The sequence below is a fragment of the Macaca thibetana genome, chromosome 6 (assembly GCF_024542745.1).
Source record: "Macaca thibetana thibetana isolate TM-01 chromosome 6, ASM2454274v1, whole genome shotgun sequence".
Classification (NCBI taxonomy): domain Eukaryota; kingdom Metazoa; phylum Chordata; class Mammalia; order Primates; family Cercopithecidae; genus Macaca; species Macaca thibetana.
Genome location: NC_065583.1, coordinates 34,790,645 through 34,817,216, shown reverse-complemented (window position 1 = coordinate 34,817,216; position 26,572 = coordinate 34,790,645). Strand labels below are relative to the sequence as shown.

The 26,572-nt window shown below is 38.6% G+C and overlaps 1 protein-coding gene, 1 long non-coding RNA gene and 1 pseudogene across 11 annotated transcripts in view; 1 reads left to right on the top strand and 2 right to left on the bottom strand.

The window, feature by feature from the left end:
• PPP2R2B (protein phosphatase 2 regulatory subunit Bbeta) overlaps positions 1-26,572 on the bottom strand; it is a 487,138-nt gene that overhangs the window by 227,002 nt on the left and 233,564 nt on the right. The gene's annotated exons all lie outside the window — the stretch shown is intronic.
• LOC126956784 (keratin, type II cytoskeletal 8-like) overlaps positions 1-26,572 on the bottom strand; it is a 320,724-nt pseudogene that overhangs the window by 121,443 nt on the left and 172,709 nt on the right.
• The window catches only part of LOC126956816 (uncharacterized), a 272,284-nt gene that overhangs the window by 115,107 nt on the left and 130,605 nt on the right, over positions 1-26,572 (top strand). The window lies entirely within an intron of this gene.

Below are 26,572 nucleotides of genomic sequence, written 5' to 3'. Positions count from 1 at the left end.
AAGAATCAATAAGTTGGGTTTTTTGTTTGTTTTTGTTTTTGTTTTGAGTTGGGACTGGAGTGCAGTGGTGTGATCTCGGCTCACTGCAACCTCTGTCTCCTGGGTTCAAGCGATTCTTCCACCTCAGTCTCCTGAGTAGCTGGGATTACAGGTGCCCACAACACCTGGCTAATTTTAAAAATATTTTTAGAAGAGATGGGTTTTCACCATGTTGGCCAGGCTGGGCTTGAACTCCTGGCCTCAAGTGATCCACCTGCCTCAGCCTCCCAAAGTTCTGGGATTAGAGGCATGAGTCACTGCACCCAGTCAAAAATCAATAATTTTAAATGTTTCATACTTATTGACATTAATGAAACCTCCTGAATAAGCATTTAATGCAACTCCGCTGATATTTTAAATTTACGTTCCTCACATTACAAGGTCAGGTCAGTTCCGCTGGGTTTCACAGACCTGATGTTATCACACAGACAAGACTTTGTTCATGCTGTGTATGGAACAACCCTTCAGAGGGTTGCTGAGCTGTCCATGGTGCTGGGAAAGCAGCTGTTTCTCCTCTTTGGTTCAGCAGGAGACACACATTCAGAAACGATGTGTTATTTCACAGTGCAGTGACCCACACTTCCATGTTTATTTGGAAAAAGAAAACACATAGTATCTCCTAATATTCTGCTTTCCTAACAAGCTTTGATTTGTTTAGGCTACCTCAATAAAGTATCTCCTTTTACTCTTTTACCCTTCAGATGTTAATAACCACATTGAGGTACATCAATTTGCACTTGCTTGCATTTCTATTTGTATCATTGCACTTGCTTACATTTCTATTTGTATCATAAGTGTTTTTTCTTTCCAAACAGACTATAAGTTTAAGGGTTAAAGAAATACTTATGGGCCGGGCGCGGTGGCTCAAGCCTATAATCCCAGCACTTTGGGAGGCCGAGGCGGGCGGATCACAAGGTCAGGAGATCGAGACCACAGTGAAACCCCGTCTCTACTAAAAAAAAAAAAAAATACAAAAAATTAGCCGGGCGCGGTGGCGGGCGCCTGTAGTCCCAGCTACTCAGGAGGCTGAGGCAGGAGAATGGCGGGAACCCGGGAGGCAGAGCTTGCAGTGAGCCGAGATCGCGCCACTGCACTCCAGCCTGGGCAACAGCGTGAGACTCCGTCTCAAAAAAAAAAAAAAAAAAAAAAAAAAAAAAAAATACTTATGGACAGATTGAAGTAACTGAATTCAAATTTAGGCTCCTCTACCTATTAGCTGATAACCTGGTTGAGTCAAGTTACTTTTTCTGCCTCAGTTTCTTTAACTGTAAAAAGAGGTGATTGAAAGTCACTAACTTTTTGGAAGCGTTAAATGCAGTGGTATATTTTAAGGTATTTTGCAAACTGTGACATGCTAAGACAGTGTGCTATGACATGCTATTAAAGCAAGCATTTATCATGCCACATTTTTGTTGTTGGTATCACATGTAGTAAGATATTCTTGAAAGAGCATGAATAGCATTAATAATTGAAGTTTTTGTTGTCTCCTCCAATTCAGAACAGGCCTACGGGAATTAAGGACCCATCTCATGCCAGGAGAATCTTAGGAGTTATAGACATAAGGAGAATAGAATTTCACTTGAAAGAAAGTAGAGAAATGTAGAAGCTGTAAAATTTATATCCCATAAATAATTCAAAGATTAATACCCAAAGTCTCAGTCATCTCTAAGCTCATCGTCATTGCCACCTCCTCAGTACTTGGCATTCCTTTTTTAAAAATGCCCCAGTCATGGTTTAATCTGAACACATTCTCTTTAAAGTAAATGATCTAGGAATAATTAAATAACCTGCCTAACATAATAAAGGGTGGCAGCGACAAAACTTGACATCGAATTATTCTGAATTCAAAGCTTATTCTCAACCATCATGTCCACAGTCCTCTAAATCTAAATGAGTCTTTTATGTATAGGTTAATTTAGGAGCTGGCCAAAACTTCTTGGATCCCTTATTCTGAAGTAGAACTTTTGAGAGCCCAAGTCTAGCATTTTAGAGACCACCCTGAAAATAAGGTTTTTCAGGAGGAAGGGGATAAAAGAAAATTTGCTTTGTGAATCTAACCCAAGATAATTTCCAGTTTCCATGATGCAACAAACCAGAGGTTGGACAAGCCCCTGGAATCACAAGAACACTGACTTACCACTTACCAATTTACCGAGTCAGTATCCATGAACCAACTAAAACTTACTTTTTGTGCAGCATAAAGAAATTCAATTAAAATGTATTCTGGTGGAAGTGTTTTTCAAACCTCAGCAACTTTAATAATTACACCATTTAAAAATTGCATTTAGTGCCATTACATCTCATCTATTTAAATCCTTCCCATTCTTAAAGATCCAGTTGATATTCCCCTTCCTCCGAGAACACTCACAGATGGCTCCAACTTACAGTAATTTAATCTTTCTCTGCGTACATATCACTTCTGCCTACACCATACATCTGTCAACAAATCACCTATTGCCCTGGAATATCTGGTTTTTTTTTTTACATTGCTATCTAACAGATTTTTAATTGGCTTTTCAAATCTATACCTTATGTCTTCAACCTTACTGGAACACTGGCTCATCACAGGTGCTTAATAAATATTTGAACTAAAGTTAGCACTTACATTTTATTGAAACTGCTTAAGTTTCTGCTTCCTCCCCATTCTTTTCCCCCATTTTAAGTCCACAAGGGTATAGCTACTTTTTCTGTCATACTCACTACTGTATCCTTGGGACCAAGCATATCATAGGGGCTTATGTGCATGATTGGAATAACTACAGTAATAAAAATATGAGCTAGCTGAATTGTCAGGGATTACTGCACCAGCTTGTAAACCCCCTACTCCCAACCCTCACTCCGTGGCTATTAGGAGAAATTTTCAAATCTCTAGTTCAAGGAGATCAACTATGCTCCTAGGTGAATTTATATTTCAGATGAGAATCACTTTCAAAGTACTATTGGGAGATTTTGTTTGGAAATTCTGTTCTCAGCTATAACAAAAAAATGTAGCACAGACCATAGATCAAGGCATAGAGTAAGGTAAACTAAAATATGAATAAAAGGGAAAGAGCACCCAGAGCACATGAGTTAATTATTTTAGAAATGTCTTATGTAAAGGCTGAGGCATTGTGCTTCAGCACAGAGCTGAGAAGAAATTTGCATGAACCCTTTCAAGAGCTTGCAAGCTGTCTTAACTCCATTTATTTATGTGTTTTTCAGGAATGTTTACTGTGGTAGATGTTAGGGATAGAGAAGTGAACAAAACCAATATAGTATTGCCCTCATAGAATCCACATTCTAACAAAATGAGAAAATAAAGGAAATTTCTCCAATTCATTTATACAATAAGTATTGACTCCATGCACAGCGTTGGGTTTCACTTTCCTGGCTTTGCTGCTCTGATATTACTGAGGGTAGAACAGATGACACAAGTAGTTAATCTGATTTAATAAATCCTTTAATTCTCTTGGTAAATACTGGGAAGGAAAGGGGATAATGGAGAAAGAGGGCCCAGAAATAGACTTTAAGCCCTTTTTCCGTCGTCTTCCTACACTTTAGTAATATTAAGACAGTTCCTTGAGAAAGACAGCAATCTCTGCCTTGCTCAGGGGAAAAAGAATTGGGAGTCTCCATGGCCTAGTTGGGGAGAGAGAGAGAGAGACACAGAGAGAGAGAGAGAGAGAGAGAGAGAGAGAGCGAGCGTGTGTGAGAGAGTATCATATATGCTTTCTTTCATGGTGGTGTCCTGGCTGCTGTAATAGTTGCAGCTCAAGGAAGTTAGGAGCAACCCCCTCCTGCATGATCATGCATTATCTCCATGAATTCTACCATCCATAATGCACATTCTCTAGTTCAAGGTTTTATTTTCCCTTTTCTTTGTTGTAATGGAATTTTCTATTATACCCTAAAATATTACTTTTACTTTAAAGAAAAAAAAAAGACATTCTCTTACTGTTTCAGATGCAGTTCTTAGATTAATACTCAGATCCATTTAACATCATAAAAGAGAAACTTCTGTATCAATGACCAAATCAGTGGGTGAGATCTACAAACTAGAATAAGGGCTGGTGCATTGCTTTCAGAATGTTCCTTATTTATAGATAGCTTAATTGCATTAAGTGCCAAAGAATGTACTGCTTTCTTTGTAATGAGTTTTTATGGTCTTAGTGTTCAGAAGCTCAGATTCCATCTGTGACAGCAGAATGTTGTAGAATTCAGCTATTAATAGCTGCTGGTACACACTTACTCAGAGCTAAGAGGCCCAAGGCTGTAGAGACAGCCAGATGGAGACACCAGAGAGTGACTGTATGGACAAAAAGGATGATCTTTTTCCCCTCAACACAAAACAGACAACACTAAAAACACGGCAATCCTGTTTTATTGTAAGCCAGACTCTCTGAAGAATTTCCCCCTCTTTGGAATTCTCAGGTCTGGTCCTAAATCACATGTGATTTATCACTGTTTCTGATGTTCAAATAACTCTTTACACAGGTTATAAAATCAAAGACATCCAGATGAGTTAACAACCATGATTTAGTAAAATGATGCCAAGTAATCACACAGAAAATCAGGAATAATACAATTTGGCTATTATTCAAGGAAAAATAAACTTTGACAAAGGACAGTCTTTTGAATCAGGAATATTTTCCTTAACATAGAGAAGAACGGGCAAGTGAGCTGAATAATACAGACCTTTTTATGGAAAGAAAAGATTTTTTTAAAAAACCTGCTTAATGTGATTTAGAGTGATTATAGCTTTAGTTCATCTTCATTCTAGTAAAAGAAAATTATACTGCAAGACAGGGGTGACATGGCCACCATATTTAATGCCATTACATTAATGAATGATTCTTATGGGCCAAAGAACACCAACTCTTTTTTTTTTTAAATATAATATCCTGCTAAGTAAATAAGAAAAAAACCTATTTTTAAATCTGTGACTCATTGGTAAATTGAATGGCTAAGTTATATTTTGGTGGGAGTACAACTGTAAGTTGCCAAAGAAATGTGGGTTATATGCTTAAGCATAGAAATATTAATGGGCATGCTTGTGTGCAATGAAAAATCATATTAAAAAATGGGTAAGTGTTCAGCACATTTTGTTTCATTTGCAACATGAGTAAAATCACATTGTTCTTGTGAAGTCAAGCACAGCTAAAGGCAAGAGGTACAGATAAGGTGGGGCTGGAATGGGGAACCCTCTGCTCTCATGCTTTAAGGAAGTTTCTGGCAAACAGGGAATGGTATGTTAAGTACTTGCTGTGGCCATTTCATAGAGACACCATATAAAGAATCCTGCAAAGCAAAACTGACTTATGTAAAAGAGGCACAGGGTTACAGTTTCATACAGGTGGGTAAGAAAACCAGGATGTCTCAAACTATCCAAAGAATCTGAAGTCTATCCCTACAGACTTCCATTTTTTCATGTAACTATCCCTACTTTGTAGGAAGGACTTTTTTTCTTTTTAAGTCAAAAACAGGCCTAAAATTTTGGTAATCTATTTTCATTGCAGGCAAATTGGCAAGTAGTTTAGGTTCTAGAGTCACACTCATTGTGTTTCATGTTTGCCTCTTACTAGTTGTGTAAACCTGGGCAAGTTTTTTTTAACTTGGTAAGCCTGTATTTTCTCAGAGATAAAATAGGTAGCGTGAGAGTATCTACATCATAGGATTGTGAGGATTATGTAAGACATTCTATGCAAAACATGTAGTACAACGGCTAGTATACAGTCAATGTTCAATAGATGTTTCTTTTTTATTCTTATTTTTGTTATTTATTTACATTTTACTTTATTACTGCTATATGTAAAGTGCTTCTAATATTAGAGAGATCTGAGTTTGACTTCTGGCTGAGAAACCATGATGAATCTCCTTCAGTTTACTCATTTGTAAAATAGGGCTAATCATAGGTGTGCCATAGGAATGTAATAAGTAAACTAAATAATTTAAGCCACACATTTAACACAGTATCTGCCACAAGCTAAAGCCTATAAAAAATTAGCTATTAGGACTTCAATCGTAGTCATATCCACTCAATGAGGTTAATATGACACTTACATGTGATCATGTATATAAAGCCCAACCAACAGTATCCGAAACTTAACAAATATTACCTCACTCTTCCTCCATCTTGGTTAGCGACCTGCATGTATCACATAGTATTTTTAACCAATAGTATCTTCTGTGTATTGGCTTTTTTTTTTTTTTTTGAGATGGAGTCTCACTCTGTCACCCAGGCTGGAGTGTAGTGGCACGATCTTGGCTCACTGAAACCCCCGACTCCTGGGTTCAAACAATTCCTGGCTAATTTTTGTATTTTTAGTAGAGATGATATTTCACCATGTTGGCCAGGCTGGTCTTGAACTCCTGATCTCAAGTGATCCACCCACCTCGGCCTCCCAAAGTGCTAGGATTACAGGTGTGAGCCATTGCATCCGACTTGTATGTCAGCTTTAATATTTATTGGTCTCTAAGTTCATTAGGTGACTTCCTACCATACTATCATTTCACAAAACAATTGTGGTACAATCGTGTATTGCATAACGACGTTTCAGTTCATGATGAACCAATGTGTGATGGTGGTCCCATAAGATTTTAACAGGGCTAAAAATATTCCTATTGCCTAGTGATGTTGCAGACATCATAATGCCAGAGTGCAGCACATTACTCAGGCGTTTGTGGTGATGGCGCTGTAAACAAACCTACTCTGCTGTCAGTTGTATAAAAGTAGAGCACATACCGTTATGTACAGTATGTGATACTCGATCGTGATAATAAATGACTATGTTACTGGTTATATATACTATGCTTTTTATCATTATTTTAGAGTGTACTCCTTCTGCTTATAAAAAAAAGTTAACTTTTATTAAAAAGCCTCTGGGTTGCCAGGCACAGTGGCTCACGCCTGTAATCCCAGCACTTTGGGAGGCTGAGGCAGGTAGATTACCCGAGGTAAGAAGTTTGAGACCAGCTTGGGCAACATGGCGAAACCCTGTCTCTACTAAAAATACAAAAATTAGCCGGGTGTGGTGGTGGGTGCCTGTAGTCCCAGCTACTCGGGAGGCTGACGCAGGAGAATCACTTGAACCCGGAAGGCTGAGGTTGCAGTGAGCCGAGATTGCGGCACTACACTCCAGCCTGGGGGATAGAATGAGACTCCATTTCAAAAAAAAAAAAAAAAAAAAGCCTCTGGGTTGATAGGTACAGCGAACCTCTATGGCACACATTTACCTATGTAACAAACCTGCACATCCTGCACATGTACCCCGGAACTTAAAATAAAAAATGTTAAAAAGCATCAGGTTAGCCAGGCATGGTGGCACGTGCCTGTAATCCCAGCTACTCGGGAGACTGAGGCAGGAGAATCCTTGAATCTGGGACGCAGAGGCTGCAGTGAGCAGAGATTGCGCCAGCTTGGGTGACACTCCAGCTTGGGTAATAGAGTGAGACTTCGTCTTTTTTTTTTTTTTTTTTTTTTAAAGCCTCAGGCTGGTCTTTTAGGAGGTATTCCAGAGGAAGGCATTGTTATCTTAGGAGATGACAGTTCCATGCATGTTATTGCCCTTGAAGGCCTTCCAGTGGGACAACGTGTGGAGGTGGAAGACAGTGACACTGATAATCCTGACCCTGTGTAGGCCTAAGGTAACATGTGGTTTTTGTTTCTTAAGGTTTAACAAACAAGTTTAAAAAGTAAAAAATTAATGGGAAAAAGCTTATAGAACAAGGATATACAGAAAGATAAAAATTTTGCATAGTTGTGTGTGTTTTAAGCTAAATGTTATTACAAAACAGTCAAAAAGTTAAAAAAATTAAGTTTATAAAGTAAAAAAGTTACAGTCAGCTAAGCTTAATTTACTATTGAAGAAAGACTTTAAAAAATAAATTTAGTGTAGCCTAGGTTTATAGTGTTTATAGCAGTGTACAATAATGTCCTTGGCCTTCACATTCACTCACTAGTCACTGACTCACCCAGAGCAACTTTCAGTCCTGAAAGCTCCATTCATGGTAAGTGCCCTATACAAGTAAGTGTGGTATTTTTACTCTTTTTTTTTTTTTTTTTTTTTTTTTTGAGACAGAGTTTCACTCTTATTGCCTGGGAGTGCAATGGCGTGATGTCAGCTCACCACAACCTCCGCCTCCCGGGTTCAAGTGATTCTCCTGCCTCAGTCTCCCAAATAGGTGGGATTACAGGTGCCTGCCACCACACCCAGCTAGATTTTTGCATTTTTAGTGGAGATGGAGTTTCATATTGGCCAGGCTGGTCTCGAACTCCTGACCTCAGGAGATCCACCTGTCTTGGCCTCCCAAACTGCTGGGATTACAGGCATGAGCCACTGTGCCCGGCCATTTTAAATCTTTTATATCATATTTTTACTATGCTTTTTCTATGTTTAGATACACAAATACTTACCATTGTGCTATGATTGTCTACACTATTCAGAAGAGTAATATTCTTTACAGGTTCATAGTCCAGGAGCAATAGCCTATACCATATAGCCTAGGTGTGCAGTAGGCTATACCACCCTAGGTTTGTGTAAGTACACTGGTGTTCACACAAGGATGAAATTGCCTAATGGCACACTTCTCAGAACATATCCCTATCATTAACTGATACATGACTGTATGTATTAATATTACAAGCCCTTTGCAAACTAGATAGGGAAGGTATTTCATTCTCATTTTCATGCTTTAGTTAATATCAGAGAGCCACCAACTTAAAATATTTCCACATACTTCCAGCTGAAACTGCACAGGCTGCTTTCATTTTCTACTTAGTTTCTAACATTATCATTTCTGAAATTTCCACATTAGCTCATCACTTCAAAATGCCTTTAATACCAATATATCAAGTCCATCATCAAACAGATCATCTTATATATTTGTGCAATGTGTGAGGCTCTAAGTGAACACTTTCTACAAAGGGAATTTTTATCTACATCCCCAAGTAGAAGAGAGATTTTGCTGTGCAACTTTCCCTCTCATGGAAGGTTTACTAATAATTTCATTGTCATCTTTAAGTCTTTCACTAGTCACAGCAAGAGTACATGCAAGGATCTAAGCAAACCAAGTTCTTAGGCTGCCTTGAAACAAAACCTGTCTGTACCATCATACTAAATTCCCCCAGCCTGTTTCAACACTGGCAATGAAAACTCGGCATTTTTCACCTTGACTTTGCTTTCAATGTGACAAGGCAGTGTCTAACTTCAGGGCATTTGGTGGTTATGAAATCTTGACACCTCACCTACTGTGGGAATGACATGTTGAAACCGTTTCTCCATTCTCCGAGGCATTTTCATATTAAGCTCTGGTGAATGAGTAGTAATGAGATGGTCCTTAGAGCATCAGGTGGGCCGTGTCTCTTCTTTTTCTGTCTCTCTCCCCCTGCCCTTCCCCGTCCCATCCTCCTCCCCCACCCCCAGCTGCACAGCTGACATTTATTAATATTGATCCCCTCGTCCCCTAACAATCAATAGCTGGCATCCCCCAAAATCAAATAATATTCAATGTGCAGAGCTGTATTTGTTTTCACATAACACTGCAGGGAAATTAAAGATAACTCATCATGTGAATCAGGTTATCTCTTTATGATTAAGAAGTGACTGCCACTTCCATGCTCATCCTAGGGGTTAGCTAACGTGGTTCTAAAATGTCCTGGGCAAACGCTCTTACTACTTATCCAATTACATTAAACTATGGGTTGTCTAATGATTCTTTGGAAAAATATAATTTTATGATACCTTGAATGCTAAGAAGGATACTTGTTATCCATGATAAATTACTTATCTTCTAACAATAGAAATAGTAACATGTATTAAGGGCATACACTGTACTAGACAAGGTCCTAGGTGCTTTACATACATAATCCATTTCATTCTCATAGTAAGTCCAGAGAGGTAAGTACCATTATTATTACTCATGTTTTATGTAGAGGAGAACAATGACAGTCTGATAGAACGGGTGACTTGACTAAGGTTACAACTAGTTAGTGGCAGAACTGGAATTTAGAATTGTCCTGTCTGAAACAAGAATCAAAAGTCTTAAACACTGCCTTTCTTGGTGAGTTGAATTATATAAAATGACTTTTTTGTTTAGTTATAAATATTTCACTTGTCTCACCTCATCTAGCATCTTTGTTATTCAGGTTATCAAGGATCACAACGCTAATTGGTGCTCTGAATGATAATGACTGCATTTCCCATATGAAAAGTTATACATGTTTATTATTTTTCCAAAAGTTCAGAGTCTTTGGATTGTGTTTTGTTGTTGTTTTCCTCTTTAATTTTAGGTTCTGGGAGTACACATGCAGGTTTGTTACATGAGTAAATTGTGTGTTGCTGAGACTTGATATACGATCCCGTCACCCAAGTAGTGAGGATAGTACCCACTATGTAGCTTTCCAATCCATGCCCTCTTTCCATCCTTTCCTTTCAAGCAGTCCTCAGTGTCTATTTTTCCCCTCTTTTGTGTCCATGTGTATTCAATATTTAGCTCCACTTATATATAAGAACATGCAGTATTTGGTTTTCTATTCCTGCATTAGTTGACTTAGGATAATGGCCTCTAGCTGCATCCACATTGCCGCAAAAGACATGATTTCATTCTTTTTATGACTGTATTATATTCCAGAGTGTAAATGTATCACATTCTTTTAGTCCAGTCCACCACTGATGGACACCTAGGTTGATTCTGGGTCTTTGCTATTGTGAATAGTTCTGTGATGAACAAACAGGTGCATGGATTGTGTTTTAAAAGTGGATTTCAGAAATCATAATGAAAGATAAGCTCAAAGATTTATAAGGATCTATTTTCTCACTTGTAGTTACACTCTAGCAGAAAAATTTTGATGACTTAATAATTCAATTTAATAATAAACAATGTATTATATTATTTTTTCACTTATATTTTGAGGGAAATATTAAAATATTTCCTCAAAAATACATCAAGAAACATACTGAAATTATGAAATATGGCCAAGTTAAATCAGAAATTTCAGTGAATGTTTTGATTTCTCAATCTACCACTTTATAAGGAAGCACAGACCCCCCTTCAGCAGGTCAGTTGGCCTGGGCCCCCCCCTCACAAAGCGTGTTGAATTCTAGCAAACATGTACATCTTTGGTTTGCCACCTGTCCATACTGAACTTGGAGCGGAAAGATCACTGCTTCACACCCCTCCTTTTCCTCAAGTTTCCAAGTCTCAGAGAATTAGAACACTGTATAAAACCTTAGAACTCAGTGTATTCCAGCTCTCGGTCTACTGATAAAGAAACAGAAGCTCAGAAAGGTAGTCACAGGACCTGGGCCATCCAGACCCAGGTTCCAGAGCCAGCCCAACCATCTCCTACTATCCCATGCTTCCTCTCCAGCTTATGCTGCACAGTACAGACATTAGTAAAGGATTCATCATTTGTAAATAAGGCTGACGATGTTCCCTCCTCTCAATGTCGTTAACTAGAAACTACTTTATTGTAAAGAAAACAGATGCTACTAATTCTGCATCAACGACATCTTGGACATTATGCTAATGAGAGCCTAATGATCTGGGTTGGCATCCCAGTTCCACCAGTTTAAGCTGTGGGACCAATTATGAAACTTTCTGAAGCCTGAGTTCCATTATTTGCAAGAAGGAGATGATAACACCACCAACCGCATCGGGTTGTTGGTGATACATATATATATGTAATAATTCATACAATATACCTGACACATAATAAATATTCAATAACTATTACTTTATCTTATCATTTGCTCAATTGTAACAGAAAATTCCCTATAAGGTCTTCAGAGTAATTCTGCCTACTATCCCCTCCTCATTCAGCTGCCAACAAACTTACTGTAGTTGATATGTCACTGGTTACATTTTCCAATGTTTGAAAAAAAATTCTACCTCACTTCTCATCCTGACCACACACATACCCCCCATCTACTTGGAGTATAAACTCCTGGGAAACCACTTACAGTGGACACTTTGGCTGTGGCTCCCCACACTCTTCTCAAGGCTCTTCAATATTGGGATGCATGGCAAGAATTACATTTATTTTCTTACCTCTTTTGTTTAAGGTGCTGAGTCAGATTGAGAGATGGCACTGTCCCACATTGCAACGAACTGGACTCCACTTGTATTTTGTAAAGTTGAGCTGGCCCGGCTCAGCTCCTAGAAGAGTGCTGTTTGCCTGCTTTTTCAGGATGAATACTTTAGCAACTGCTGCTCCTCCTGTGTCTGGACTCAGCTTTCAGGGAGGCAGAGACTTTGAGGTTCTGTGGCTTTGCCTAATGAACGATAACCTGGTCTCTGTCATTTTCAAAATGCAAACATTTGTGGGACTCTGAGACCTGTTCTTTGTAGAAACAAGTCATTGCCAAAGTTCAGAGAGATAGCTACAGTCACAGATGTAGTTTTAGGATATATTGATTAGCTTTCTGGCTAGATCCTTTTAATGTAATGGGCATACTATCTTGATGAAAGAAGTTGACTTTTTGACAATTTGCAGCCATGGAACTTGCCTTCTGCATCAAAATCATTGGAAGATTATGTTCCTCTGAAGTTCCTAATACCTCAGAAAACAGCTCCTGTCCATCTATTCATCTGTTCATTCAACAAATATGTATTGAAGACTTGGTTTAAGGTGTTATGGCAACAACTAGCAGCATCAATAATAATGAGGAATAGTATCCTGGAAGAGTTTAAAATTTAGAAGCAAAAATAATCCACATGACAACTACAGACAGTTCTGACTTAGGGTGATTTGATTTAGGATTTTTCAACTTTACAATGATGCAAAAGTGATACACATTCAGTAGAAAATGTACTTCGAGTATCCATACAATCATTGTTTTCACTTTCAGCACAGTATTCAATAAATTACATGAGCTATTCGAACTTTAAAAGTAGGCTTTGCATGAGATGATTTTGTAGTAGATGAGTTGTAGTCTAATGTAAGTTGTTCTGAGCCCATTTAAAGTAGGCTAGGCTTAGTTATGATTTTCAGTAGATTACGTGTATTAAATGCATTTTTTGACTTAAGATATTTTCAACTTAATGATGGGTTTATTAGGATACAAACCTGTGGTAAGCTGAAGAGCATCTGTATAGTATGTTAGAAAGTTGCATAGGGATGGGAGAAGAAAGATGTGGTTATAAGGTGGCACAGGGAAGTACTAAGACAGCACTGTTCAATAGAAATAAAATGTGAGACACGTATGTGGTTTAAAATGTTCTAGCAGCACATTAAAAAGTAAAAGAAAATTAAGGTAAAATTAATTTTAATAATACATTTTCTCAAACTCAATGTATCCAAAATATCATTTCCACATGTAATCAATATTAAAACATCATTGATGAGATATTTTATATATTTTTTGTACTAAGTCTTCTAAATCTGGTGTGTCTTTTACACTTGCAACACATCTCAAATGAAATAGCAACATTTCACATGCACAAGACTCACATATCTTCTGATGGCTATCTTATCAAATAGCACAGTTCTAAGAAGTTCAAAATGAGAACAATTGCCTCTAAAATTGATGAAGGTAGAGAAGATTGGTATCAGAGAAACTGATTTAGGAGGGACCTGGGGATCTGAGCTGAGTTCTGGGGCATGTTTGTTCCCTAGCATCATGACCTACACGGCAATGTCTTTCTTCTAATACTATTTTATGAGCCCCTGGTAAGTAGGCTCTGTGTTCATACTCCTAACAGTGAGCCCCATATGCCCCTGTCTTATGGTGTTAAAGAAATCTTTATATGTTGAATGAATAAATGAAAGAAGAATTTAAAAAATAGTTACCTACAGCTTGGCAGACCCTGTGTTGGTATTTGCATATAGTCTCTAATACTTATATTGTGATAAACTTTCAAGGAGCTACTAACATCACCATTTTATAAGAGAGAAATGTAAAGTACAGTGTGGTTAGGGGATTTCCCAAGGTTACAGAGTTGGAGGGAAGGAGGGAGGCCAGGCTCATGCCTGTAATGCCAGCACTTTGGGAGGCCAAGGCGGGTGGATCACTTGAGGTCAGGAGTTCAAGACCAGCCTGGCCAATATGGTGGAACCCTGTCTCTACTAAAAATACAAAATTAATTGGGCATGGTGGTGGGTGCCTGTAATCCCAGGTACTTGGGAGGCTGAGGCAGGAGAATCGCTTGAACCTGGGAGGTGGAGATTGCACTAAGCCAAGATTGTGCCACTGCACTCCTGCCTGAGCAACAGAGTGAGCCTCCATCTCAAAAGAAAAAAAAAGAAAAAGAAAGAAAGAAAGAAGGAATGAAGGGAGAAGGAAGGGAGAGAGGAATGGGACAGAGTTACATAATGGGAAGGAGAGCATACAAAAACAAGAATGAGTATAGACTAGACAGAAGGGTGAGCTACAAAGAGAGTTAAGAAGGTGATATACTAACACATTTATGATTAATAAGTACTAATTTGTCCCTCAAATCTTAAATAGTTCCTCATATATTATACCTTGGGCCTCTCTTCCGTTTCTCCTGACAAGGTTTTCTTGAAATAAGAAACAAAAACAAATGACTACCTTCCCAAGGCAAAGGGTATTTTGGGAAGTCAGAAGCAGCATTAGAAGTTTAGCCCAATCTTCCTCACTACAGACTCTTTAACATTTCTGAAAAGTGAATGTCCATCCTCTCTGTGCGAAAATCATCTCCCAAGACAGTCCCTGCCACTCTTTCATAGGCTGAACACTAGAAAATTCATCCACATACTGATTTCCAACCTTCCTTCCTATAACTTCCAGTTAGAAGCTTGTTCTAATTGTGCCTTCCTAAATACTCTTCTTCATTCAGATATCATGTGCCTACTTAGTCTATTTGATCTCGTGGGGGTGGCAGGAAGGCAAACATTACTTATGCAATACTCAAGTCAAATAAATATGGACTCAAACTGAGTCCTAAAATGTATATGCAGCTGGGTGCAGTGACTCACACCTGTAATCCCAGCACTTTGGGAGGCTGAAGCAGGCAAATCACCTGAGATCAGGAGTTCGAGACCAGCCTGGGCAACATGGTGAAACCCCGTCTTCACTAAAAATACAAAATTAGCCGGGCATGGTGGCGTGTGCCTGCAATCCCAGCTACTCGGGAGCCTGGGGCGGGAGAATTGCTTGAGCCTGGGAGACGGAGGTTGCAGTGAGCTGAGATTGCGCCATTGCACTCCAGTCTGGTTGATGAGCAAAACCCCATCTCAAAAAAAAAAAAAAAATAAATAAAAGAAATAAAATGTATATGCAATTTCTAAAAAAATTAAATATCATGTCTTTGTGTCATCTGGGAGGTAAGTGTAAGAAACAGGGCTTGGCCCTATAAAATTTAATATTAATTTAATATTATCTCATTTTTACTTAAGAAATGGACTTGCTAAACCTGCTGACCATCCCAAAAAATCATCAGCAACTTGGAGAGTCAGCTTTACATTACAAACAAGTCTGAAAACTGGAATGATAAAAACATGATGAAGTTCTAACCTGCTGACTTCTTGGCTGTGTTTGGACAGCCGCGACTCCCCTGCCGTCCTAAAGGGGCAGAGAATATAATACAAATAGTGCCACTATTTCTATAATTTTATTCATCCTTCTTTCCAAACATTTATTTTTACTTCCTTAGGGTATGGGGAAGAGCATGTTCTAACACAGTTGTTCTGAGTTGTTGCCAGGAAGTCAAGTGTATCTTTAGCATCATCTCTGGGCAAATAGTACAAACAGACGAAAATGATGTTTGAGGTCAAATGTTGAAAATTTGAGTCTTGTGTAGCCTGAGCTAAAAGAGCAAAGAGCTAAAATGAAAAGTTAATTATGTTGATTCTGTTTTTTCCTATGAGAATTTCTATTTAGAGGAACAGTGGCAGTGAAAAGAGGATGGGCTTTAAGTACCAACAGCTTTGGGTTCAAATGCAGGCTTATCAATTGCTGCCTGATTGAGTACCCTTGAATATACATAACAAACGTTTAATTAAGTGACTTCTCTGTGCCAGGCACTTTGTTCTTACAGAACTTAAAGTCCAAGTAAGTTACCCCTTGGAATCTTTTTTTTTTTAAACATCAAAAAGAAAATATAATACTATATGTGGGGCTCTTATAATTAAATGAAATAACATATCTAAAATTATAAAGTCCAGTGCCTAGCATACAGTAGTTGCTTAATAAATCTTAGTTTCTTTTCCTTGTCTTCCGAATAACCAAATTAATCTCTCCTTTGAGTCAAATTGTGATTTAAAAGCATAGCTCTAGTACATAACTAAAAATAAAATCAACAGACAGTTCCATAAATCTAGACACTCCTAAAATACCCAAAGGGGTTTGGAGGTCCATCAGCTGTGACAGGCAGACTTCAAAAAATCAGACTCAGATACTGCCCCATTCAAATAGTTCTCTTTTGACTCCAATTTGTTTTTATACAAAACAAAAATAAACTACTTTTCATTTTAATTATCAGCCAGCAAGTATAGTATATGTAGCACAGAAATCAAAGCTATAAATGATGCTGAAGTATCAGAACTGCTCATTCAAAAACAATCTATTCATTTTCTGTAATGTGTGAGACATTGTGATGGTATTAGAGTAATAAAAGAAACAAACATGTCCTTAATCTGATGGAGATTACTCTGCAGTAAGGGAGATATAACATCTAACTTTAGGGAGGCTAAACAAAGAGATGAAACAAGACAAACATGTATTGAACGTTAGTGGCCAATATGCTGTATTACAACCATTAAATTTTGAACTAGAGTCTCTAATGTAGGGATTCAGGAGAGGTGACAAAGTCAAGGAGGCTTTTTGGGGAAAAAAGTGAAATTTGAGCTGAGACACTTGAAGCTTATGGAGGATTATTCAATGTCTTCTATTATTCCTGTGCACAAAAATCAGATGCACCAAAACTCAAAGCAGAAGCCAGCTATAATAATGCCTTCTCTTTCTGAATGCATGTAGTTCTGCATGAACTACTTCATTATTCACTAGTACAAATTTTACTTGGGTCCCATTTCATCCAAAAGGCAGCATTAACTACTCTTGGGTAAAAGGTAACAGGTTTTTATATCTTTGTAGAGATTTTAAAGAAGCTGTTCAGTCCAACTAACTTCCACTGTCTCACATACACACAAAAGAAATAAAAGAGAAATAAAGGAAGTGAGGGAGAAAATGCACTATTTGCACTTTCTGGTTGTGAAAATTCCTCATTCCAACCTCCCAAACTTCCTTATGGGCAGGACATAATCACAACCCAGACAGTGGATGCTTCCCCTCTTACTACCCAGAAATGGGAGATAAAGAAAATGTGGCACATATACACCATGGAATACTATGCAGCCGTTAGAAAGGATGAGTTCATGTCCTTTGCAGGGACATAGATGAAGCTGGAAACCATCATTCTCAGCAAACTAACACAAGAACAGAAAACCAAACACCGCATGTTCTCACTCATAAGTAGGAGTTGAACAATGAGAACACATGAACACAGCAGGGGAACATCACACACCAGGGCCTGTTGTGAGGTGGGGAGCTAGGGGAGAGATAGCATTAGGAGAAATACCTAATATAGATGATGGGTTGATGGGTGCAGCAAACCACCATGGCACATGTATACCTATGTAACAAACCTGCATGTTCTGCACATGTATCCCAGAATTTAAAGTATAATGAAAAAATTTTAAAAAAGAGAGAGATTTGGTATCAGAAAGCCTTTAAAATTTTAAATTGTACTTGGACTGGGCAAACTTCAGAGGTGAGTCCTCTGAGACAGGGATTCGTCTATATTCCCTAGCCACATCATTGTGAAGCCAAAACAAGCACATTCCATTCTTGGCATGGAATACAACACCCTCCCCTTAAAGTACTGCATATTTATCTTCAGTTAAATTGTGCACATTTGTTCACTCCAACCTTCACCTTCTTCAATCTGAAGTGCTTGATCAGCCACTGAGGAATCAACTTCATGGGAATTCATAATCTAAAATTATATGCCTGTTGTACATTTACAGCTTTCTTCAAATTCTCCCCGGTGGAGAGAAGCCAGAGCTTTAATCAAATTTTCAAGGGGTTCCATGATTCCTTCCCACCCCCACACATCCCCCAAAGTATAAGAGCCTATATTCTAAATCTGCCAGGGTCAACTTGCCATTTATTTCATTTCCAAATAACCATACTCTAACCATAATTCAAGAAAAAGGAAAAAAAATAAGACACACTTGAAAAAAATATCTCTATGCTTTTTTTTTTTCAAGTTCGGGGTACATGTGCAGGATATGCAAGTTTTTTACATAGAAAAACGTGTGCCATGGAGGTTTGTTATACAGATTATTTCATAACCCAGGTATTAAGCTTGGTATCCACTCATTATTTTTCCTGGTCCTCTCTCTAATTTTACCTCTCCTCCTCTGGTAGGCCACGGTGTGTGTTGTTCCTCTCTATGCGTACATGTGTTCTCATCATTTAGCTCTCACTTATAAGTGATAACATGCTGTATTTGGTTTTCTGTTCCTGCATTAGTTTGCTAAGGATAACGGCCTTGTGATCTGGTAATAACAACTAAATACTGTTAGAAGGTTTGTCTCAGAGACAGTCTCAGTAAATTATATTAAAATAATTTTTAAATGAAGATTTTTTTTTCTGTTCTAATATTTTAAAATTGGCCGAGCGTGGTGGCTTAAGCCTATAATCCCAGCACTTTGGGAGGCCAAGGCGGGTGGGTCACCTGAGGTCGGGAGTTTGAGACTAGCCTGACCAATATGGAGAAACCCCCTCTCTACTAAAAATACAAAATTAGCCAGGTGTGATGGCACATGCCTGTAATCCCAGCTCCTCAGGAGGCTGAGGCAGGAGAATCTCTTGAACCTGGGAGGCAGAGGCTGTGGTGAGCTGAGACAGTGCCATTGCACTCCAGCCTGGGCAACAAGAATGAAACTCCATCTCAAAAAAACTTTAAAATTATCCAGGTTCCAGGATCAGTGAATAATGATCAATTTGGGTCTTGATTACATCATTTTTTCTTCAATATCTAATGACACGTTGTGAGATTCATTGTATGCCTATTGAACACTATACAAGCTGAAGTACATAAACCCAGTTACTTTGAAGCTTACAATCAAATTGCTTTACCAATAATGTATAATATACAACAACTCCACCCTCTCTTTACCCTGTAGTGATAGAGTAGATAAGGTTTCAAATAGCCCCAAAGGAAACTTATTCCCAATGAGCTTAGACCTTATTTTATACATTGCTAAAAGAGGGGTTTGTAACAGATTGGTGTAGGATTAGAATAGTCACAGGTGTTCTCTCGCACAAGAGAAAAAAGTACAAATTAGATGATATCATCTCAAGGTCTATTTTGGCCACAAACTAACCCTTCACTTCTCAAACCCTCTGTTTATTCTTCTATAACTTGGGAATGGTTCTACTTGCTTCTTTTATCTTACAGAGTTATCATGACCCTGAGATAATGATTTCAAAAATATACTGAAACATCCAAAATGCCAGACAAATAAAAGGCTGTCTTCTCTCCTAGCTTCCTAGGATTCTTGCTCTTTCTCCACATACACAAACTGTTGGCAGGACCCTCAGCAAGACGTCATCATGCACCTGTGAGCATTCATGTCAGGAACAGCCAACCATTTATCTGGAAAACCAGAAACCACAGAGAGGGCAGAAGACCTGCATGCCCAGCTCCATTCTGTGCAACTTAGTTTTTTGAAAACAAATTTAAGATTCCATTCAGAAAGCACCCTGAACACTGAAAGTATGCAATTCCTTTACAAGGAGCAGCTCAACAAAACCAGCTGGGTTTAACAACCCCCTTTCTTTCTTTTCTTCCCAGCACTTTGCATCTATAAATCAGTATGTTGTCATTCCAGAACTTTTACTACCTTATTCTATCTTTCTCTCAATAACCTTGTGAGATTGCAGAACTTTCTTCCAACTTTTGCTTATTGCATTTTTACCTTTAGCTTACACAGTGACCTGAGGTTAAGGCAGTCTTCTTAATCAAGAAGCCCCTTCCCTGAAAGCTCTGTAGATTTCACAGCCCTTGGAATAACATTCCAACTCCATTCCACAGCTTACAAAGTCCATGAGATCCGGCTTTTGTCCATTTCTTTATCTCACACCCCTCTCTCCTTCCCTTGCCAGCCTTCAGCCACGCTCACTTTTTGATTCTTTGCATACACAAGTCTCAGGGCTCTTGGACATGCTATTTCTTCTACTTGATCAGCTTTCCCACCAATTCTTGTATGGCTGACTCATTTTCATCCTTTATCTCCCAGCTTATGTCATCTGAACTGAAATCATCTAAAGCCATCTCATCATTGTTATCCAGCATCTCAACCCCTCTTTTGTTTTCATCATAGCATAATTTATGACTATTTCTTTTTTCTTTTTGTTTCTTTCTTTTTTTTTTTTTTTTTTGGAAACGGAGTCTCACTCTGTTGCCCAGGCTGGAGTGCAGTGGCACAATCTTGGCTCACTGCAAGTTCCACTTCCCGGGTTCATGCCATTCTCCTGCCTCAGCCTCCTGAGTAGCTGGGACTACAGGCACCCGCCACCACGCCCCGTTAATTTTTTGTATTTTTAGTAGAGACAGCATTTCACCGTGTTAGCTAAGATGGTCTCAATCTCCTGACCTCGTGATCCACCTGCCTCGGCCTCCTAAAGTGCTGGAATTACAGGCATGAGCCACCGCGCCTGGCAAATTTATGACTATTTCATTTTCTGTTTTATTCGGGTCTCCTCCATAAAGGTGTAAGCTGAAGGACAGACACCGTGTGTGGTCAGCTCATGATTGGAGCTCCAATGTGTGAACCATCACTCGTGCTAACATAGTTGATGCTCCATGACCATACAGTGAGTGCTCGAAAAGTATACATGGAGTAAAATAGGCAATTTGAGTATGTACACTAAATTCTGTTTCCCATGTGCATATACTGGAATAGGAATGTTGATTACCTTGTTTTAAAAAAGAATTCCTCCAGCAAGTATAAATCTAAACTACTTTTGACTAACTTTGGGAACTCCAGACCTGCACTGTGCAACACAGTAGCCACTAACCACGGGCCATTATTGCTCACTTGAAATGACACCAGTCTGAATTCAATGTGCCATAAGTGTAAAATATACACTGAGTTCTGAAGACAATATGAGAAAAAGAATATAACATCTCATAATTGTCATTTTGATTAGATATTAAAATAATATGTTTGATACATTGGATTAAAACATTAAAATTAATTTTATCTGGCCAAGTGCAGTGACTTGCGACTGTAATCCCAGCACTTTGGGAGGCAGAGGTGGGTGGATTGCTTGAACCCAAGAGTTTGTAACCAGCCTGGGCAACAAGGCAAAACCCATCTCTACAAGAAATACAAAAATTAGCTGGGCATGGTGGCATGTACCTGTAATCCTAGCTACTCAGGAGACTGAGGCAGGAGAGTCACTTAAACCTGGGAGGCGGAGGTTGCAGGGAGCCAAGATCGCGCCACCACACTCCAGCCTGGGCGGCAGAGTGAGACTCCATTAAAAAAAAAAAAAAAAAAAAAAAAAAAAAGTTGGGCATGGTGGCTCACGCCTATAATCCCAGCACTCTGGGAGACTAAGACAGATGGGTCATGAAGTCAGGAGTTTGAGACCAGCCTGACCAAGGATGGTGAAACCCCATCTCTACTAAAAATACGAAAATTAGCTAGGCATGGTGGCACATGCCTGTAATCCCAGCTACCCAGGAGGCTGAGGCAGGAGAATCGCTGGAACCAGGGAGGTGGAGGTTGCAGTGAGCCGAGATCATGGCACTGCACTTGAGCCTGGGTGACAGAGAGAGACTCTGTCTCAAAAAAAATTAATTTTATCTGTATTCTTTATTTTTTTTAAAAGTAGCTACTAAAAAATTAAAATTACATATGTGGCTTGTGTTAGATTTCTATTGGAGTGATGCTAGTCTAGAATACTCCTCTATTCCCTCATCATTTCAGAGTTAATCTGATTTTAATGCTTATTAATTTTTCTTAAACTTGCCTATAATGGTATATATTGAGGGTGAAAAATAATTAGAAGTCTCAAAGCCACTGCCTTAAATTCTTATGTTATTCTACAGTATTCTTATCTCACGTAGATCTTAGAACATTGTCCAAGTATCATCAACTATAATACATCAGACTATTGGGTGGGAAAATATCTTCATACAATTTTAGAATCATTATTTACCCTACTGTTCAAATCCTTTAATTCTAATTCCATCTATTAACCATCATTTAGGCCACCGTAATCTCTCAACTGATCTGTACAACTGAAGTAGCTTCCTAACTGGTCTTCCACCTCTATCCCATTGTTTTCCAACAATAGACAGTGTAAAAGTCTTACATGTTGCCTTCTTGCTTGACCTGCCTGTAGTTGTCCACTAACCCCAGAATAAAGTTCAAATCTTCAATTCAGCCTTTAATTCCTGACATAATACAGACTTACTTCCTCCTCTTGCCTACTTCCTCCTCCTCTTAGGCTCCTCACTCCAGTCATTCTGAACTCCACTGTTCTGTAAAGGTGCCATGCTTCTTTTGGTTTTTGTATTTTTTTCCTTTTACAGAACCCATATCTATTACTCTCCTTTTATCTGGTCAACTTACACTCTATTCTCAGCTTAAGGTTAGAAGTAGCAGGAATGTCTGGTACATAGGTGTCTGCCTTGCAAGGGAAAGCATCTCCTGGCCTCCGGGAACCTACCACGGGGCTTGTGCTCTGTAGGTGGTGGATGTAGAACACAAGCCACATGCCCAAACCTAGTCATGCACTAAGTAGTCTCCACGATTCTCCCACTGAATCCTCACCACAAACCTGTGAGCAGACAGCAGCAGCAGCAGCATTTAAGTACTGTGTGCCAAGACTTGTTCCAAGCACTTCAAATATATTTTCTCAGGCTTCAAGAAAACTCCTTAAGGTAGGTACTTATTATTTTCCTATTATATTATTCTCTTATTATCCCATTCACTGATGGGGAACTAAAGCCCAGATGGATTTAGTAAATCACCCAGCCCCATAGCAGGGGATACGAGCTCCTGTGGCTTGGCTTGGCAGCCTATGTTGACTTGTGCAGGTGTTATCACCATTTTAGAGATGAGGAAATGAAAGCTCAGCAAGTTTAAGGAATTTTCCCAAAGTTGTCAAATCAGGATTTAAAAGACAAGTTAGATGCCACATCATGTTTTTCCCAATAGCTGTCCATACTCCTGTCATTTTACCCGTGTTATAATTGTCTACCAACTTACTGGCTCCCCCCACTAGACTGTATTTTCTTATTCTTTAGGGTTTGTTTTTTTTAAAATCTTAATAGATTTTATTTTTTAAAATAGATTTAGATTGACAGAAAAATGCAACAGATAGTACAGAGAGCTCTTCTATACCTCTTGCAGTTTCTCCTATTGTGAACATCTTATGTTAGTGTGGTACCTTTGTATAATTAATGAAGCAATATTGATATGTTATCATTAACCAAAGTCCATAGTTCATTCAGACTTCCTTAGTTTTCTAATGTCCTTTTTCTATTCTAGGATCCTACCCAGGATGGTACATTACACTTAGTTGTCATGGCTCCTCAGGCTCCTTGAGGCTGTGGCAATTTCTCAGACTTACCTTACCTTTGATGATCTTGACAGTTTTGAGGAATAGTAGTGAGGTATACTGTAGGATGCCCCTCCAGTGGAATTTGTTTGACGTTTTTCTCATTATTGAAGAACACAGAGATAAAGTGCCATTTCCATCCTATGACATCAATCAAGGGTATCTACTATCAACATGCATTATGTTCATGTTGGTCTTGATCACCTGGCTGAAGAAATGTTTGTCAGGTTTCTCCATTGTAAAGTTACTCCCCTCTCCTCCAAACTGTACTCTGTACTCTTAGAAAGAAGTCATGATGTACAGCCCCATCCTTAAGGCATAGGGAGCTATGCCAACTTGCTGTCTTCCTCAAAGGTATGCTATCGGAACAATTTATTTGGAGTTCTGCATGGGAGATTTTCTTCTCTCCTATTTATTCAATCATTTACTTATACCAGTATGAATTCATGGATATTGATTTTATACTTTGGGATAGAATTCAATGCTATATTTTATTGTTCAGATTGTTCCACTTTGGCCATTAGGAGCTCTTCCAGTTGATTTCTGTGTCCTTTTGACATAGCTCCATCAATGCAGGCTTTTTTCCTTTTTTTTTTTTTTTAAGTGCTTCTTTATTTTCTGGTTCTATAAGAGGCTCCAGACTCATATATTTCCTTTGCTAGTAGTAGCATCAGACATTTCTCCAAGAATTCCTGGTTCCTTTTATTAAATAATGGTTTTAGAAATCAAGATCTGGGTGCTAGTTGCTACTGGGATGCCATCTCTTTTAGGCCCTCTCAGCTGACACAGAAAGAAATATATGTGTGCATACAACCCTATGTATGTCTACATAAATATTTCTGTATGTAGTCACTTGTGTATATATAAAGTTAAGCAGGGGTTCTTGTTGATGTCTCTAACTTTAATTCATTACCACATGTAGCATTCTAACATCCTCCTCTTGCTTATGTGTCAATTCCCACTCCACTAGTGAGAAACGACTGTAAGCTTCTTAAAGGCAGAATTAGTGCTTTAGTCATTGCTGTATCCCAAGTATAGTGCTTGGCACATATAATGTACATGTTGACTTACTGTTGAATTTACCCCATAATCTCAATTCTGGAAGGGACTACAGATAAATTTGCAAATGTTACAAAATATGGATTTCAAAGACTAAAATCACAACAATTTATTAGGGCAAACACTACAAGAGGGTGCACTAACAAAGGTCTGATTTAAGTGCTTTTATCCAATCCAGTGAAGGGAAAATGACAGTAATACATCTAAGTCATGCAAAAAAGGATTCAGGCTTCCCTGAAAAGGATTCAAGTGGCATAAAATGGTTTGTTTCTCCACAGCAATTTACATTTATTAAAATAGATAACAGGCATAATCATTGTCAAAACAGAGCTTCTACCCTGTATAATGTCTTAATACATCCTCGAAGTTCCTGACAAACAGGCACAAAGCCGTGGCAGATTAGACTCTAAGTGGAGGATCACTCCAATAGCACAGCAGAAAAACCAATCTCACACTTCTAGGAAGGAAAATAAGACCTGAGAACAGCCTTTGAAAGTGGAGGGTAAAGCACAAAGAGAAAGGTGCTAAAGTGATGCATCAGCTGGAAGTATAACTGGGCTCTAACGTGACACTCTGCATTAATGATGCTAATTTATGTCTGGGTAAGGTATGTGCATGACATAGAGGAATTTGAAGAGGTCTGTATTATACCACGGAGGAGCTCATCTTGAATCTTTTTCCAGGGTACATGCTTTATGCAGGGACTGCTTCACATGGGCATATATTATGTACATTTTGTGTCAGTTTCATGTGAATAAGGCACGTGTCTCTTTAAATCTATTCTAGACCCTTTCCAATCTATTCTTTGTACTGCAGCCAGAATAGTATTTTTGAAAAGCAAACTTGGTCACTTTTCCCAATCTTCCCCACATTTAAACATTTTAATGGTTTCCTATTACTCTTAAGATAAAAAGTAAAAACGGCTCATATATTTTTGCAAGACTCCGCAAGATGTGACTTCTGCCTAATGTCCACCCTGTGGGAACTTAATCCACACTGGCCACCTTTCACTTCTTTGAACACACACAGTCTCTACTGCTACTACCATAAAGCCCTTGTACATGCAGTTCTCCCTGCCTGGGTCATCTTCCCATCCCCTCTTCAACATAGCTAACTCCTATGATGACTTTAGGATTTAGCAATTATTCTTTCACCAGGGAAGCCTTCTCTGTCTGGGTCCAATAATCCTCTTACTACACATTCTCAGAGTACCACTAACTCTTCCTTAAGAGTGCTTGTCACAGATGCAATTGTACATTTATGTTTATTATTCTTTATCAATATATTTCCCCAGAGGGCCTTGTCACTCCATATTCCTGGTACCTAACCCCATACCTGGCACACAATAAGTGCCCGATAAACATCTATCAGGTAAATGACTGAAACATGACCACACAATCTATCCATACCACTGTAAAGACTTTCCAGAATATTAAAATTATCTTTGGATTCAGAAGAATATGTCATTTCACATAATAAATTTGATTGGTCACCCCAAGGATGAGTATAATAAATATCACTGCCAGGCTTTGGTAGTTTCCAAATAAACAGGAGGTCCTTTTTATCATATCGAAATATTACTCAGTATTACATACAAGTGGACATAAGAGGACATGAAGAAACAATCTCATGCAATAAAGGTTCACAATGGTGCCGATTATCTCCTAATTCTGTCCCTAGAGATCTGTTTATCAAGTAATTTTGCTTTATTTCACAATATCCCAAATGCTACTATTGGCTTTCAAGCTCCCACCATTGGGCCTGGATTTCATTCAACATTCAACAAATATATACTGAGCATATTTACCAGATTCCAAGCACTGTGTTAGAACCTGGGATACACACTAGCCAAGAGACAGGTGCTCACCTTCAAGAAGAGAGGATAACCAACA